This window comes from Mugil cephalus, chromosome 8 (genome assembly GCF_022458985.1).
Source record: "Mugil cephalus isolate CIBA_MC_2020 chromosome 8, CIBA_Mcephalus_1.1, whole genome shotgun sequence".
In the NCBI taxonomy this organism is placed as follows: domain Eukaryota; kingdom Metazoa; phylum Chordata; class Actinopteri; order Mugiliformes; family Mugilidae; genus Mugil; species Mugil cephalus.
In genome coordinates this window covers 19,206,257-19,224,830 of record NC_061777.1, presented here as the reverse complement: position 1 = coordinate 19,224,830, position 18,574 = coordinate 19,206,257, and the positions used below count along the sequence as shown (strand labels likewise).

Genomic DNA, 18,574 nt, shown 5'->3' with positions numbered 1-18,574 from the left:
GCTTACTTTGTCAGACACACATATGTGTCAGCTAAGTTTGTAGTCTGTTTGATTTTTATCTGCTTGTGGTCTATTAAATTTGACAAAAGCATTCAGCAGCTGGTACCTGCTGTCTCTTCCCAATCTGGCATTACAGCAAAAACAGCATTATGTCTGTAGGGTGAATTAAATAATAAGAGTTGCAAATTCTCACTGAAATCCAAATGGAAAATGGGACGTGATTTTTTCCCCACATCTCAACACCTCAAGTTCTGGTTTATTTTATTTTATTTTATTTTATTTTTGTGTTTCAGCACAGCTCCTTTTTTACTCACCGCGGTCCCGATCTCAGACTTGAAGAAGCGACAAAAGCCGGCTCATCTGGGATAACAGATGAGCGTAGATGAACAGTGTCAGGTAAAGTGCTGTGAAAGACGTTTAATGTGTTTTATATCAGTGTGTCTGAATTGTCCAGGAACACTTGAATCACTCAGTGTCAACCAAATGCGGCGTAATGAGACTCGCCCCCCTCTCATCTGAAGACACATGTCTCTCAGCTGTCACTCAGGCTAACGGAGGAAAGAGGGCTTTTCAAGCTCTTTGAAGCATGTGTTACATATATGATAGTGCTCCGCTTTGCATCAGGAACTGCTCATGCATGATTCTTTCATTACAAGGCTCCCAGAGAGAGGACAGAGGTTACACTCTGGAGCTCATTCAAACATCTGGAGATCAGGAACATAAATTATTAAATGAGGCACCAGTTTGGATTGAGATATCTAACTGTTTTTCATGATGCACTTGAAGGTATTCGGTTTCCAAAGTCCAATTTCCTGCCTTTTTCTTTTTAAACTATTTTTTAGTGACTAAGCTTGAGTTGTTTGGAGCCGTATATTAGTCTTGGCTGGGAAACGCTCTTTGAGCCCATCTGCCTGTGGTTTTGCTGTGCTTCTTCCACTGCTGTGACAGAGCCTGGCCTGACAAGAGATGGTCTGCTATGGTGCCTTTTTTTCCCCCCCAATAGGATGTTCCTCTGTGTCTGTTTGGAAAACCGAGTTTCCTACATTTGTACCAACCCCAGTCTCTGGAAGGCAGGTTACTGTGGTGTCACTTAAGGTAGAAGTGGTATGGATGACATTCTGATGTTCTTGCCCAGGCTGCAATGGGCATAAGGAGGCTGAGGATGGAAACCTTGCATCCCAGCCTCTTCTTGGTTGTCACAATGAGCAAAGATTGGACTTTGAGAGGACAGAGAAATCTCTAATTATCCCCACCTGTGCCCGGCTACAATGGGAGGGTCGAGATGAAGCCATTAGCTGTCTCTCCACTGGCACCACCAAGAGTTTGTATACATCTGTGTCTTATTTTCTTTTCTGGCACAATCAGTCCAGCAAGCTAAGCAGGCATGACCGGATTTGGCAAGTTCCAAGGACTTTGGCAAAGTTAGACAAGGAGGAAGCGGTGAGATGTAGAGAGGGGGATGAGCTGGCATGGACTCTGTGTTTGCTTTCTCCCCTGCCTGTTACTTGAGCTGGGTGTGTTGCTTGGAGAGATGCTCTGTTGGTCAAAACAATCCACTGAACACCGAAAAAGATGGATACAACGGAGAAAGTTGCAGTGAGTAGGCTGCAACTAGGCTAATACATGTTTGTCTTTGTATTTGTATCGTTAACAGGCAGCAGAATCTAACCGGCTTTCCAGGTTGCGTCTGTTGCACCGGTGCTGTTCAAGATTATTGGGATACTTAAGCTCATCTCCCATTTGACTCATAGCACTTGATAGAAAAAGGCTCATTGTGATTTCAGTATTGTCACTTTCGATTAGCTGAATCAAGCCTTTGTCCGGCCCAGCAAGTGTGCATGTTGTCAAAGCTATTTACAAGCAATGACCAGATATGAAGCCCAGACTATTGCGGTCATGTAAACAGCCACATCTGTTTGAACCCACCTGCTCCCCAGTGTTTACTGAGCCTTGTAAATAATGAAATAAGTCTTACCGCATAAGAAAAAAAAAATATTACAGCAGCATGCACTTTTGCATTAAAATGACACCATAATTAATCAGCACCACAAAAGAAAACACTGCCAGGAGTTGCACATTTCTAAATAAAATATAATCCGAAAATGTCATCTTTTTAAAATGCATCCACGGTAGTGCACGCTTTCCTCAGGTTCGGGCTGCACGCATTCATTCATTTAGACCCTCATTCATTCATTTTTTTCTCTTTATTTATTAATATATCTCCATGAGTGTTTGTTTTCATTTTAGTCCCTTGAACCTTGCCACCCTGTGTGTGACACCCGGGCTGTGAGCGAAGACGGAGAGGCGGGCTGGTTCAGAATGATCACTATCATTAACATTCACGGGGGGTTCACTTATCATCCCTGACTGGAGGGACATGGCAGCCATTATGAGACGTCCGCAGGTGGAGTGCCATGATACATATTGCATCTTGCCACAATGGATTTATGTATTCAGTAACAAAAGAAAAGTCTAATGAAAAAATACAGAAGGCAATTCTTTATTCCTCGCTCGACTTCAAGTGAGGCCACCATGTCCTGCGATGAGGAGGAGCGCTGGGGAATTCCAGGGCTGTACGCTGACCTGTCAGTCAAGCAGCGTGCACATTACACCTCATAATATGGCCAGTGTTGAGTGGCGCCACATTTGCGCCTCGGCGTAACTCCTCAGAACAAGGCTATATGTTAAGTAAAGACAATCATAGCATGTTCATACACAGTGAATTAATGTACCAACAAATCAGAAACAATAGTGATCCTGCACTCACACAGATTATGTTTCCAGCAGCTTCATTGCATTTTGCTCCTTTGAATACTTAGCATAGGCAGTCCAGGGAAAGCATCAAATGATTGCCTGAAGAAGCAGAAGAAGAAGAAGAAGAAGAACATTAACTGAACATTAGATGCTTTCAGACTAAACAGTTCTCGGGACTCTCAGAGACTAACTACCCACTGAGCTGCGTACCTTCAAGGTTTGCATTCGCACAACCAATAGTTGCACTGAAATTAGGTCATAGCCGGTTAGCAGGTGGTATATCTCTAACTGGATTTCCACTTCTCTGTAATTTTGGTTCATTATTAAGGCTAATATTAAAAGCTAATGTTTGCTAATATTTTACCTGTGTTTGCATGCCCCTTTTAAATGACAGTTATTGCCAGTACTGGATTTATATGTACGACCAATAATGAAACGGCCATAAACACTAAGAGTCAGTTCCCGTAGGCTGAAAGCACGTACTAACCTACTGAATATCAAACATGACTCCTGACCTAGGATACTATACCCATAGGATAAAACCTGGAGAAATAGCAGAAATGGCAGCACCTTTGAAAACTGATGATTAAGAGATGATATCTCATTCATTTGATCTGCACAAAAATTTGTAAAATGACAATATTTGCCTGTTGCTAAGGCTTTCGTTAAATTTAATTGATCATTATGTTTTTGTAGTGAGGTGAAGGGACGTGAAATCCAGTTTCACACATAAAAGTCGGCCATTGTTAAACAGTATAAATTTCCTGGATTGCTACCAGATGTTGATATTGGAGATGAACGTGAGGAGTATAATTGTCCTACATGAAAGTTCTCGGGATAATTGCCAGAAGAAAGATGCAGATCCAATATTTTCTTTTTTTCTTTCTTATCCTGAATCCTGAATCTAAATAACTTTAACCAAGCACAGGGAAGTACTTAATTTGACTCCAAATTGAAGGAACCAGCAAGGAAAATGTTCTATTCCATGACAGATTTCCTTATCCCTGATTAAAGACACAATTTCTATTCTGAAATTTCCTTGAGTAAAAAGGCTCCCAGACCAGTAATAACCTAATTGGAGAGAAGCCTCTAACTAGTGTTGCTCCTCTGTGTCCCAGTGTATAAATAGAGTCTATAATGGACCGAGGTGTGATGCCATCATTCATCTCTGCTCAGAACTCCAGGTTCAGGTCTTTGCTCATTTTCCTAATGATGCTCTTGTTTTAGGTATGTTTTCACTTTAAGGTTTGTAAGATTCCAGCTTAATGGATACTATTTATCACAGACTTCTGTACCCAAGTCCAGTTCAGCCAGCAAACTTATTTGACATAACAAATTGCCAAAACGAAAGGCTTTTCAAGCAGGGAATTGGTATATTTTTCAAACCAATAGGTAAATGTGTGAAAACAAAAACACGGTCGAGTCCTGTCCTAGAAGTCAGTGGAGGGATTCCTCTGGTTATGTGACGGCTGCGGCATCACTCACAAATAAATCTGTTGTTTGCTAATGTACTTAACATGTCTTTGTAAAGTGCTTTTTAATTTTAAATGTTAATTGTCTAAATGAAGCCTTCACTGCCAAATTTCACAGGCCCCGTATAATAAAAGGGCTCCTATTGGCATCTTTGGGGAAACATATCCCATATGATAGCCCCCAGTTATGCCATGCCTTTATGTGGTAGATTACTCCCTGGCTCCGTCCCAAAAAAAAGCCTGCTTTTTAACCACTGCTTCTCCCATTTGCCTCAGGATGCTCGTGGGTTGGCAGGTTACACAACACATTACCATCCTGCAGCAGCTCTTAAAACACATTTTAGGCCCTGAAACACAGCTGGCGTCTTGGCCGGCACCGCTGCGTTGGGCACGAAAGGACTGAACGTTAGGAGGCTAGTGAGAAACTAAAGTGGAACCCAGTTGTATGTGAGAGTGGATCTGCAGTACGCCCTGGTGTCTCTCGTGCCTTCTCATTCCAAGCACATCTCCTGTCGAAACCAAAAGCGGGCTCTGATTATTGTAAGCTGATTTGAAAGACATTATGCATTTGTGGAAGAGGGAGCTCAATGTAATGCGCTGTTTGAGAGAGAGTTCACATGCATGGCTGACCCTGTGAGCATGAGTGTGTACGAGCTCATGCCAAATTCAGGGTCTGTGTGTAGAGTTATGTGTTGCTAAACATCACTAAGATCCAACGGCCCAGTGTGATGCCTTTGGTTTCCAATCTCATGCTTCACGCCTGCTGCCCCTCTATCATGGTTTCTTATTTACAGGCAAGACCCTCACTGAATCCCCCTGAGGAGCAGATGATGTGCAGGTCTAGGTAGAGTCCATATCCCATGAATACTGTCCGTATCACTATGAATACAATTCAGGAGTTCCAGCGAGCGATCCAACTACTTTTCCTCATGTGCAGGTCTGTCAAGTCTAAAATCTTTCACTCTTCAGAATTAGGTTATCTACACATGAGCAGATCGTCTGTTTCAGTCTGACATAAATGAACTAGTGACACTGACTAATACTTTTTCTATGGCCTATCTGCTGTGGTCTTATTTAACTGAGCGTATAACACTGCTTGACGCTCCCTCTTTTCGAATGCATCATAAATTATACCCTATCTTTAAACATGCCCAAAATGAAATGTGCAGGAGGAGGAGATGGTAAATATAAGCTGTCCAGGGCTCTTCTTGTCCATCAAGGCTGCATTCAAAATCACCGTGCGAAGATAATTATGCATTTAAGCATGCCCAGAAATATAATCCCAAATGGCAATTTTCGTTTATTGGTTGTTTTTAATGATTACACAGCTCACATAATGTTGATAAGGATAGGTTAACGCCTAGATGTTAATGCACAGGCCCCGAACAAACTTCTGCTGCTGCTGATCTTTTTGCAGCTAAAAGCAGGAGCCTCTCAGCTAGATGTATTCTCCAACGATACATAAGTACAAGGATAAACTGTGTCTGGAATGCGTGACCTATAAATTCTTTATTTAACACTAATAATTTACAGGAATGTGACTGTGTGCGAAAGAAACAATCCATCCAATAACGAGACATCGCTGCAGTTCTTTGTGCGATTGAATCACTCAGTAATGTGGTGTAATTTTCTGATAGAAGATTACAGATAAAAAAAATAAAAATAAAAAAAAATTGTGTCAGTGAGTGGCACTGAACTGATCATACCGAGGAACTTTTCCAGTGGCAAACAAAGTATTCAGCATTCAGATGGATGTAGGAAGTTTGTTGAACTAACCTGATGTGGCAGGCTAAAGGTGGATATCCCACAATGCTGCAGCCCGCCACCTCCCATTGTCTTGATAGGGGAGCAAGAGATGTACAGCGGCCTCAAATGGAGGTGGCATCTGGTGCCCAATTTGTCATGCCTGAATTACCCAGGAGCTGATAAAGCCTGAAGTTTTAATAAAAGTTGGGAGCAGCAGATAGCAGGGTGAAGGACACTGATGAAGTGTCTTGGGGCCTATTTCCAGCTAGAGATAAGAACCTACAGAGAGAGGTGGGTCGAGGGTCTAGCGCGGTGTGATAATACGCTGATGCTGGGTAAAAAATAAAAAGTGCTGTTGAAATGCAACACAGCACACATAATGGAAAAAATAATAAATAAGCAAATAAATAATGATGATGATCTAAACGAGGAGAAGCCAGGGTGGAGGCTGTGGAGTCCTGAAGCGTCTCTGCCTGTAATTTGGCCACCCGCCAGCAGCCATTGCTCACCCTCAGCTGCGACGGCAAGCTCCAGATGTGCCAACGGCACGTTTTGGATTTTGCCAGCTGACTGCACCGTTTGATAGCCCGCTCTCTGGATGCCCATCACCGGCCGCAGAGATAGAATTAAATGATGATGATCTTCCCACAAGTTGGGTGAGGAAACAACGCATATAAATCTTGATTTCATCTCAGCGTGAGAAGTCTTTATCCATCATCACTCTTAATGAACAAGTCATTAGCCGCGATGAATGGCGCTCTGGGCTCCTGCTCGCCACTGCTGCTTTTGTTTGCAGCTTTCAGGGGCAACTTCCTGTGCCCTTTGAGAGGGTCAAACTCATTTCTCCAGATGTGGGGTAACCTCCGTGCTCCCGGGGTAGCTGCACATCTATGTACTAAACAGGGCTTGGAAAAATGAGGACATACCGAGGATATTTCTGATTTTCTTCTCTGTTTTTTTTTTTTTTTTTGCCACTTGTCAGTTCCTCAGCAAGTCTCCGCATGCTCTCTCTCATCTAGAGAAACACATTAGCAAACTCGGTGGCCGCCTATTATGGTAATTTTATGTGCACAATCCTCCACTTGATGCAGGCTTCCTATGTAAACACAAAAAGGCTTTTTGTTGCACTGTAATAGAAAACTACCATAGATATGTTAAACCACGCTGTGGTCTTCTGCTCCACTGTAGCACAAATACTGTATATACCGTCGACAGCGTGACTACACGGGATTTTCTGTGCATGCAAACTCTATCAGTCTTTTATCTGAACTGATAATTCCTGTGATGTATGAGCAGTTTGGTGAACACGATTTTTTCAAGACAAACATTTCCCGGGAGCCTTCTTTGTTATTTACAATCGCTGTGCGGCTAAAAGCATTGTTAAACAATTTAACAGTGTGCACCATATACCCCCAGGCTACCGGAATCTAAAACACTTACATAAAAGTTGGATGAAACTGTTGTGATCTTCTCCTCCTCCTTCTCCTCTGAAGTACAACAGTGCTTGAAATATGAAAAAAGCAAGGCATCAATCCAGGCGCACGGCAGTAAATGTGAAGAGATAAAGGTTGACACGAGATAATTGAAAATATCTGGCACTAATACACCAGACTCTGCGTATGCATTTGAACATAAAGGAGCAGAGTGGCATGTGACTTTCCTTGTTAGTGACAGCTGCCATGTTCCCCAGTCTGCAGGGACGTACAGTACGGGAGGATTCATCTGACTTTCTACAGTATGTCTGAAGTCTTTTAAATCCCCTGAGACACATCTTTACATGTTTGATGATTTTCCTGAAGAGAGGTTCCGGTTGAATCTTTTTACAAGTTTCTATTCCCTGAACATTTAAGTCGTGGAAATAACAGAGAGCAAACACAGAGTGATTTTTTGTGATCGCTCCAGTTTTACCCATGGGATTATTTCTGCTCTTTTAGAACAACATTATAATATCAGATTCTACTGGCAGTGTGCACAGCGGACAATCCCGCCGCTACACCGTGGTGTTCTAGTGATCAGTCTAATGCTTCAGTTGATGAAATAGAAATTTACTGATGTTGTGGATACGCACCATATTTATCTATGTTTCCAGTTTCCACACACGCTCAGTATAGGTGCAGAACTGAAATACCCATTACTGCATGTGTCAGTGTCATAAACAATAGCGTCGACTCCTCGGAAGGAGGCAGGGCGATAATGGAGGCAGTGCATCAATGTTCAGCACAAGGTCTGCAATTCACACCAGGAGAACACTCACCTGAGCATCAGGAATGCTGGTTGGAGGCGGCATTAGCTGGAGCGGATGTGTAGAGGGAGGCCAGCGTGTAAAACAAGCTTTGAACGCACCAGATTTAAACGGCCAGTTGACGCGACTCAAAGCCTGGATTTTGTTTTTGTTTTTTTTTCAGTTACTCCCTACGTTTGTTTTTCAATGGCTTTTACTAAAGTTTTGATTTGCTGCTGCAACAGTGTAATATCATCTGTTGGCTAAAATGTGTAGGCGTTGGATAGCATGAGAGAAACACATATGAGAGAAACAAGTTATATGAGTATAAAGTCTACCTTTAACAATATATCACCCTGACTTTTTTCTAAATTTGCAACTAAGTAAAACAAAGCTCCTCATTTATTTGCTGTAGATAATTGCCAGCATACTTACATCTAGGTCCTCTTCAGTTCTGTATTACATGCATCCTGGGTGATCCAATCACAAGTGGACACCTAAAATCACAACACTTGTGATCTGATCACAGTCTTTGCACTATATACAAACCACGAACTGCCGTGTTTGTTGTGTGCACCCACGGTAAAATGAATGAAATGTGCAACATAATGAGCTGAGAGGTCTACCGCAATCACTAAAAGCACACAACCTTTATTTATGGCTTGACGTTAACCGTTGTAGAGAAGTGTCCATACGCACAGTAATGTCACTGCTGAGCCTTTTGCAGCAGTGAAAGAACAACAGCAAACAAAAACACCGGATTTGCAATTTGTTTCTTAGCAATTAATATTACTAATAATGAGAAATAATTATTAATATCTATAAATAGTCACTACAAGTAGTAAACCTCGGGGCACCACCCTGTCGCTAGGGGCCAAGAAACAAATTGCCTAATAAAGATAAAGTCTCAAAAAGGTTTTGAAGTGTGTGTTTGAGCACTGACTGTCATGAACCCAGCAAATGTCACAGTGTATAATCACAACAAACACCACAATGCAAACTAGCTATACTATATAACTATAACAGCAACACAAATGTTATAGCAATAGCACAAAAACAAAGTATTTCTGGTAACCTTCAATGTGTTACAACAGCTATTTAAGTGTCAACATGTGTGTTATATGCTGTGGACAGTTTATGGGCAGTTTAAAATCAGACCACCTAGATGTTAATACCAGGTCTGAATAAAACCTAAGATTAGCTCGACAAAAATGTTTAAACTATGTAGTATAGAATTATCTTAGGCTAAACTCAATATTGTTTGCTGCAACCAAACTGAGCTTGGTCATTTAACAATGAATAATATAAGTGCTAACTGTTGTCTACGGGCTTAAGTACATAAAGCAGTTATATAGGTCTCTCATGACCTGTAAGGTGACAGTGCCTGAGGCAGAAACAGCAATTACTCGGAAAAAGAAATAAATAAAACAAGCGTATAGGGACTTTCTAATCTGAAGGAGAGCATATGGTATTTAGAAGTTTCCTTCAAATTATCACTACTAGAAAAAAATATCCTGCGTGTGTTCCAGTGTTTTTCCCTCCTGTGTTTCTGGGCAGTGGAGTCTGAAGACATTGTTGAAAAGTTTAATTCACTTATAATAACTTTAAGACCGCTTTATTATTTATTTTATTTCAAAAATGGAAACTGTAGCTGAGGGTGAAATTTTAAGAATGACACGTAAACAATCTTTGCCGGTATTTAGCTCAACGCAGAGCAGGTAGGTAAATGTGTGTTCAGTGTGAGTAGTTTACTGTTGCAAAGGCTTGACACTATGGCTTGACACTATTTCCAGTTTTGTCTTCAGGATAATAGTTGGCAGAACCCTGCAGTTCAGCCATGGATTTGGTAAAGTCATCTTGTGTAATCACAGCCTAAGTTGAACCACTGCACCAACAAACACAAAATGTCATTGCCCTTTTTTTGATTCTGTCGGAAACTGAATGTTTGCAAGCACTTGACACCAATTACCAATGAACCGTAACAGTCCTGTTTGCTCATTGTCTTCACTTTGACCATCCTTCTACCCCACTGGTCGTATCTGCAGCCTTCCCATGCCGAACATAGTGTCCTTGGATTTTGTTCAGTAGGGAGCATGATGTTTTCCCAGAGGACCTCTGTTTCTGCTGTGTCTCTAGTGGGGTTGTGTGTGGTGATAAGTTGCAGGTCATGATGGTCTTACTACGACAAAACTGAGCTCATTCCCGTTGACCTACGTGGAGAAAAAAAGCACCTCATCGCTTCTGCCTCAGACAACAGATGACACCGTAGAGTCACTTTAATACAGGTGGGAGACGGGAGGCGCAAAATTACTTTGGCTGAGTAATCACAACACGCGCATACGAAGCTAATTGGTTACTAGTTTAAAATAAAATAGTAATTTGATAAATATATGTTTTCAACATGCACTGAATGCACCACAACAAGCACATTCACTGCATTTGAAGTTCACATGGCAAATGAAAGTCTCGTATTTAAATAATCTTTATATTATATCACCTATTCACAAACAATTAGATTAGAGATTTTCACTCTACAAACAAATCATATGTCAGTGTGTCTTATTCCATCTTTTATAAATGTGCTGAAAATGTGACTGATTTTAATGTAATCTCTATATTTAAATAGGGCACAGTACAACAGTGTATCTACACAGAGAAATGCACTCCTTTAGATAAAAGATGCTGGTACTACGAGTTTGATGGCACAATGGCTCCAAGCAGGTTTTTTTTTTTTTTTCCTCCTAGAGCTGTTATTTCCTTGGTTTAAGGTGAATGTAATGCAGCTGCTTTGGGTGCTGGAGAGAAAGGCAGAGTGTTACGGTGATGACTCGGGTCTTGTCAGTAATTCAGCAGATCAGATGACACTTCAATAGAAGAGCCAGAGTGTGGGGTGGAATTTGAAAATTGAGTTGACAACACCAACTATAAAGGCGTTATGGTCCCTGCTATTGGCCTTTAAATGGCTGGTGATTCTGTTGTTGAACAATGTGCTCGTGAAAGATTGCTCTAACAGCAATATTACCTCTTGTACTTAAAAGTTCTGGCTTTAATATTTTTGTGTAAATTGAATAATGGGGGTCTCAGTGGATGTGAATATAGTTAAAATGCTGCAATTCGGCTTGGCTAGCGTGGCGCGATAAACACTCGTATTAGATTTTCTGTAATTCTTACGAAAATAAGTGAGGAAATGGCATTTCCATTCTCTAAGACCATCAAAGAGTAAAATTGCGCAGAGCTTACGAACCAGCAGTGATGCAATATTTTAAAGAGGTGTGAATGCTCGGGATTTAAACAAAAGCAGCTGTGGTATAATGTTACCGTTTCACTGTCCTGTCAAGATTTCCGTTTAAAGTGTTATTTTTCAGCCTCGCAGTTCTGTCTGATTTAAAATGGTTTGGAGGAACAGTCTGCAAATCCTCCTTGAGCGGATTACAGCTGAGGTTGGAAAACTTGGGGCAATTTCGTGTGCTTGCTAAATTGCATTGATATCAGTGACTCTGAAGCCTATAATACTGTTAAGGCATTTTTTTTTTGGTACAAGATTCTCTGGGACTTCGTTGCCTCTTTGAGCTGAATTTAGCAGTTCATCTACGTCATGTTCTACATTTAGTATTTGTTATTAATAGAAAATGTCCATTCATTTGTTTTGGAGATTGTTTGCAAAACTGCTTAAACCCCCATTCCTGCGTTGACAGAGGTGTAAGCATTCTGTGTGTACTGCGAGGTGTGATTTTTCTAAAGGAATTGCGTCAGCTTCTGAAGAATGCCTTTATGTTTCCAAACCTGGCTCTTTAACACACATTTCAGGGGAGAGCTGTCAGCTTATGGCATATTAGCTGGATGGGTCTGTTTCCCATGGGACACGAGAGGCTAGCTTGGAGGGATCCCAGGGAAGAAATGGAAGACACACTATGTGAAATGCTTTGCTCTGTCATTCCAATTCAGCACAATAAAAATCAGACGCAGCTTGGCCACAGACCACAGTTTCACCTGGAGCTTTCCGCAGTACAGTACCAACCTCAGACACCATGCAGCTGTTGTAAAAAAGACTGCTGTCAAGCTTCATTTTATACTTTATAAAACAATGGGCTGTAATTTAAAAGCAATCATTTCCATGCATGACAACTACCCATAACTCACATATTGCATTTGCAGCAATCCTGAGCATAGCAGTGTTTGTAGTTTAAATAAAATGGAATTGAGTGCTATCTGAAATAAAGCATTATTGTTTTGTGCGAGCGTGAGTTAGACTTTTGTTCCTCGTTTACCCAATTTCACTTTTAAATTAAAATTGAAAGCTAAATGTAAATATTAGGTCAAATTCATAATGGTAAAAGAAGTGGTGTGGTACGACCTTTTATTATTTTGTTAAAGTGGTACTTTTTAGTACTAAAGCACTCATTGTGCTCTCCTTGTTTGTTTTCTACATTGCTGACTGACTACAGTAAAACAACCTCCGCCACGCTACTTGCCCTTATGGACCCAGAAAAACACGAAATCAATATTGTATGCATTTCAAGCAGGAAAATTCTGTTATTGAGTATACTGCTATATAATGGTTTCCATTATTGACATCTATGAGTTATGAAATAAAACCTAATGCAATGAGGATGAGGAAAATAGTATTTGAGGTTTTTTTATTGGATCAATTTAAAGTCAGACCAGTGCATTGTGATGATAATTAAATGCTAATCTCATCCAGCGTGCGCGACATCACGAAAGGTTAGGAAAGTGCAAAGGTACGAAAAACATTAACGCGAGAGACGGTTAGAAATAATAATAACATCTCCAGGCTTGTCGTTCTTGGTTTTCTGACAGCAGTTCAGCAGGAATTCAGCTTGACACTCGTGAATGCGATTGGTTAGGTTCACCAAACACAGAGCAATGGGCTCAATGTAGGGATACTTTTTTTTCACAGATTGTGAGGGTACGCAACACTGACATGATAAATGGCTACATAATCAGGTTACTTCATAAACACCAGCACAACAGACTTCCTTTTATTTTTCCTCCCCTACATTTAACAAAAGAAAAGGAGTGTTGGACAAGTTTTTGTTCGGAGTATTGTGTTCAAAATTGACAACATATCCCAAAAAGATTATCTAAGGTTGAGATTTCCATATCTAATTCTCACCCTGTAATGCAGTTTTGCAAAAGAAATGCATGATCAAATTCTCAAACTATAGATTTTCCTTCAAATGTGATACAATTCTTCAAAAATGAGCATTTAATATTATTTTATGCGCGTGTGTAATACTATCTGCCACGCAATAATCAGGGAATTACAATAAAAAAAAACAACTATGCTTTTGATGCAGCCATCTGAACATGGCTGATCTCAGATGACCCTTCCTCTTTTCTCCACTGTAGGCACCCCCACCCCACCCCTCCTTCCCCTTTCTTATCCATTACATGGGAGCTGAATGATGGTGATTTGGTTGAGGCCCAGTGAGTGCCTGTAGAAAATTGGTTGGTTGATAAAAACCCTCCTATCAAAGGGGGCTACTTTCTCATTTACATTTAGATGAGTATTGATTATTTATTTACTCAGTGGAGTGGGATTCTTTTCCAATCTTATCTCTCGTCCGTGCCTGTCACCTGGAAAAAAAAAAGAGATAGAGTTCTTGACACCGCACTAAGATAACGGCATTTTGTAGAGCAGATAAAACTTGGAATGGTGGTCTCTGCCTCTGTGTTACCCTTTTCCTCCTACCCAATTTTGACGGAAAGGAGAAAGTTTGGAAAATTAAAACTGATAGGCCTTGTTCAAATAGGTTGGGGTGGGCAGTGAAGGAATCTCAATTTGCGGGGGGAACAAGTCAAATTGGGTGTCCAGATATGGTCAGGGCGCTTCCACTGGGAGAAATAGTATCCTAGTTGTCTCAATAGTTTAGGATTTCTATTAGGTAGACTATAATACAGTTTTATAATTCTGACGTGAAACACGACTGTACATTTTATTTGATGCAACCCGTAATAAGATTGTATCGCACACATCAGTATTGCGTATGATCCCAGTGTTTGCAGACTGTGTAGAAATGGAGCCCCTAGACATGTCTGTCATGTTCTAAGTGCTAAACTCTGGTGATGTTTGGGTGGTTGAGCTGGGGATTGGTCATGCATTGCCAATGAGTCTGGAGGCTTGTGGCAGCGCGAGGAGCTTTGCGAGACTGACTAAAGGTGTTTAGGGTGGGAGGTGCAGCATGTGGGTCCTCTGTAAGAATTGGGAACCCCTGACAGACCCTGCCTCTTCTTCTCAGCTCTTTGATGGAGAGTGAAGAGTCTCTTGAGGTGGCCTCTGTCAGCTCTACTTCTCCTCAAAGCAGACACACAGTTTCAGCACAACACTGCCTCGCCTTCTCACCCTTCACCCCCCGGGCCACTCCCATCGTCTAATGGTCACTTTTCATCTCCTCTGCCTCTGCGCAGATGATGCTGCCACATGTAAATGGACTTCTCGATTTAGACTGCATCTAGTAGGGAGCTTCCATATTCTTTGACCCCAGAGAATATTAAGGTTGGACGTATACTGTTGGTTGGCACAGTGAGCGCAGCTACATGGACAATGACTTTTCACTACGGTTTCGCAGAAGGTGACTTATTGTGCTGCTCAAGGATTATAGCCCATTTTTCTCTGTTAGCCAGTCAGTCATTAGCCTAGTTACACATCTGGATCCCCACAGCAATTTAAGGATATGGAAGGTTCCCTCAAAAAAAAAAAAAAAAAAAAAAAAGCTAATTAGTCCAACTGGAGAGAAACATCTTGTTTTCCTACACCCCTAATGGATTGGACCAAGGTCTTTTGAAATGCAAACCCATCAAGGAGATGGCTGAACCCCCCTCCCCCAACTTCTCCCGCTGTGCCTCAAAGCAAACATCCTTGCTGCTAACATGCTACCTTTGGTGCTTTCCTTTTCTTTTGAGCTAATCTCTCATCTTGCATGTATGTATTGTTTTTTTGTTTTTTTTAACTTTGACTTTAAATACTACGCATAAAATAAAAATAACCGGACCTTGTGACACACCATTTAAAGCAATCATATTTTAGGAAGGCTATTCAAGACAGTACAGTCAAATGTCTGAAGCAGCACAGTGCGATTTGTGTTTGGAAACTATGTTCAGAACTGTGAAATGTGTTAATTTTTCAGCTTGAAATTATATTTCCTATTTATCCTGGGGCAAAAATATTGTGGCACTTACGTGTGTCTGGACCATCATTTGTTTCTTTTGTTTTTTTTTTTATTATTCACCTCACCTACCTTGTGCAGTTGCTTTTGTACAGTTCCAAGGCTCAGACAGATTGAAACAATATGAAGAGTGGGAAAAGTGGATCAATGCAGTGGAGGCAGACGTAAAATAATGGAGAAAAAAGTAAAATAATCTGTGGAAGTAGAATACGGCACATGCAAATGTCTGCCTATCTTGCTTTGAGTGGATGTGTCTTGATATTAAATAAATGTTAAACCATGACAAAAACATGCTAAATATCATCTTTAATGCTTGTACCACTCAAGTCCTTTACATAAAATCAATAGGTCGAATCACTTTAATGTTAAAGTTGTCCAATACTTGCTGGATGGGCTGGCACAATTCAGTAGATCGTCTGTCAGCTTGTCGTATCATATCATACATAAGTAAACCAGCCTAAGCCTCGTGTAACTAATCCACATTCCACTCACTTTTTGTCCGCAGGAGGAGATCGACTGGATGTGACTGGAGCTGTGTGGCATGACAAGTTGCCACGTTTTCAAGTCCACATGGAAGCGACGTCTGACTGCACTGCATTTCATGATCATGCGCGTAAGTTTTTGGTTATCTTGGGACATGTCATTTTCACTGTTCCATTTTATTTATTATTATAAATAAGTATTCACGGACTGAAAACTGGCAGTACACACACAGCACACTTACTCATCCAGGCTTCTCAGACTGAATGTGTGCCTTGGCATTGTTACTGTAGCTCTGAAGGAAGAGGAGTGAATTGGTCTATCAGCTTTCCAACAACAACACGGAGTGAATGGCAAGGTAAGTACAGCACAGACTTGGTTAGCTCGCTGATTAGATGACAAGCTGTACGGTTCGGTCAATCAGGTACGCCTCAGAACTGCTCATTTAAGGCTTTCGGCTAGAAATGACGTTTTCAGCTATCCCCGTAGGAAAGCACAAATCCAAGAAGAGATCTCATGTGTCTATTTTTTCCTCCAGCTTGTTGCAACACAAAGACGAGTTTTCTACTATGTCTCAAATTCACCCAAAGACAAGAGCCTGGAACTGATGTTCACCTAATGCGTTTTTTATTTTTAAGAGATGTGGTCAGGTTAATTAATGAAAATAAAAAAGTATTTATTGATATGTTGACATTACTCATACTCATTAAATCAACTGTGCATTTTTTCACTTTTACAGAGGCTCAGTCATAAAATAGCTCCATAGGTCACTGTGAACTTTTATTCATCCGTTGAAGTTAAACTGTTCTTAGGACATTTAAAACATGTCACGTTATTTTCATTTTTAAGGTTTTAGTTTTATTCCGCTCAGTCAATCATCCCGATTTCTATTTCATTGCATATAACTTTTTCTTCTAAAAAAAAAAAAAAAAAAAAAAAAAGCTCATTTAAATGTTGTTCCTATGACCGAACTTTTGACAGGTGGTATTGTAGATTTGGATTCCTGCTGCCAAAGTTTTGCGAGAGCCAGAAAACTCACCTTCATTTCAGACTCCCACAACCCTTTCTCTTTCTGCAGAGGAGCAGGGCCAGAGGTTGGGAAGAGGACCTGTCTGAGGTCTGGCTACATCTGCCAGAGCTTCCTCCCACCTGTCTGATTCTGCTGAGATTTATGTGGCTGTATAGGAGGAGGCCAATCCAGTGTGCCAGGCCATGTGTAGGCTTGCTTTTACGCTGACAGTTGTGTGTATGATACTCTAGCTGGTTTCCAGTGAGGCTTGGCCCAGTGTATCTGGAATCTGTCATAAGTGAAAGCTTGACAAGGTTAGGACAGTTCAGGGAAGATAAATGGTGAATTGGGAGGACAGCTGATGTAGGAACACAAACACTTCAAGACGGTGTAGTGGACTGAGGCCGATCTCCCCATCCCACCACGGACTGCAGCGGCTCCTCTGCTGCAGCGGCTGCAGACACAGGAAATTATCCATTGTGTGCTCCACTAACCCAAGTTTCTCCAGACCATCCACACGAGCCACTCTATTACTCTCATCAAAACAAATGATAAAGAATGGTTATTAGCTTCTCACAATGTCTTTTGTGTAATAAAGCTCGTTAACTGCATTGCGCAAAACAAATGGGCAGAATAATCAGTATGCTTATTGACATTGTGTCATTTCTAGTTAGAGCAGGAAGGGGACTCTCGCTGTGGCTCCGGGCTTCGCCTTCTATCTCTCAAGAGGAAGAGCACTAATGGCTTGTGAAAGCAGGGATCGAAGGAACTCATAAAGGCTCTGCAGGACAACGCGAAAGGAGGAACGGCATTATTAATCCTATTTCATCAGAATACATGTTGTTCTGTGCAACATAGTGTTTGAGCTCACAATATGCGATTGCAGACGGCTGTCTGTGTGATGCAAAGTTTAAGGAGGTGGACTTGAACGTAAACTTTTCTCTGGTTTAGCTTTTAGAGACAGGTCTTTGTAGGAAGGGAAACAAGGGCTTCATAATTCCAATGGTTTTGATGGACCTTGTCTTATAGCTACACAACATCAGTATGAATGAAGCATTGGTTTCACTTTGAGAAATAAAAAGAAAAATTGCAACTTATGTGCTGAGTTATTGTTAACCATGAATCTACTTGTATGTTTAGATCAAACATCCAGTTTTACAGTGGCAGCCGCATCCACATAATCTTGTGTTTTTATTTCTATTTTACTTCTATTTCTGGATTGGATGGATTATTATGTACATGAAACTCTTCCAACACTTGTCTGAAACAAATGTACCCTAGTTGCAAATAAAACATGGCTCTAATATTTCCTTGTTTGACTATTTCTACGTTACACAATACAGTTAATCCTTCTCAGCCTGCAAATGTTTTCCATCTCTGTCCTATGCTCAGGATATAACGAAGAACAGATAAGCAATGTTTATCCAAGTATTTGTTACACACAGCGAATGGGTGTATTAAGAGGGTCCACTGAGGCTGCGTATGACAACAACCACGTTTTTACAGTCTCAGGGCTCAAACTCAGTCCCTTTCACTAAAATGCGACTGAAGAAATAATTCAGATTAATACCACACAGTTTTAAATTAGTAATCCAGGGGTTTCCAACATATGTTGAGTCTGTTGAATGCATTTTTATTGAATACTGGTGCTCAAACGTATTCCCAAATCCATTTTAAAGTTGAATCATTTATGTCGGACGTTTGA

The 18,574-nt window shown here is 40.9% G+C and overlaps 1 long non-coding RNA gene across 1 annotated transcript; it reads left to right on the top strand.

Moving 5' to 3' along the window:
- The first annotated feature begins 295 nt into the window (after positions 1 to 295).
- LOC125012496 lies at positions 296 to 18,141 on the top strand. Its single transcript, XR_007113286.1, has 3 exons — positions 296 to 396; positions 15,886 to 16,218; positions 17,540 to 18,141. It is a non-coding gene; the product is annotated as an uncharacterized LOC125012496 (long non-coding RNA).
- Positions 18,142 to 18,574: the final 433 nt, after the last annotated feature.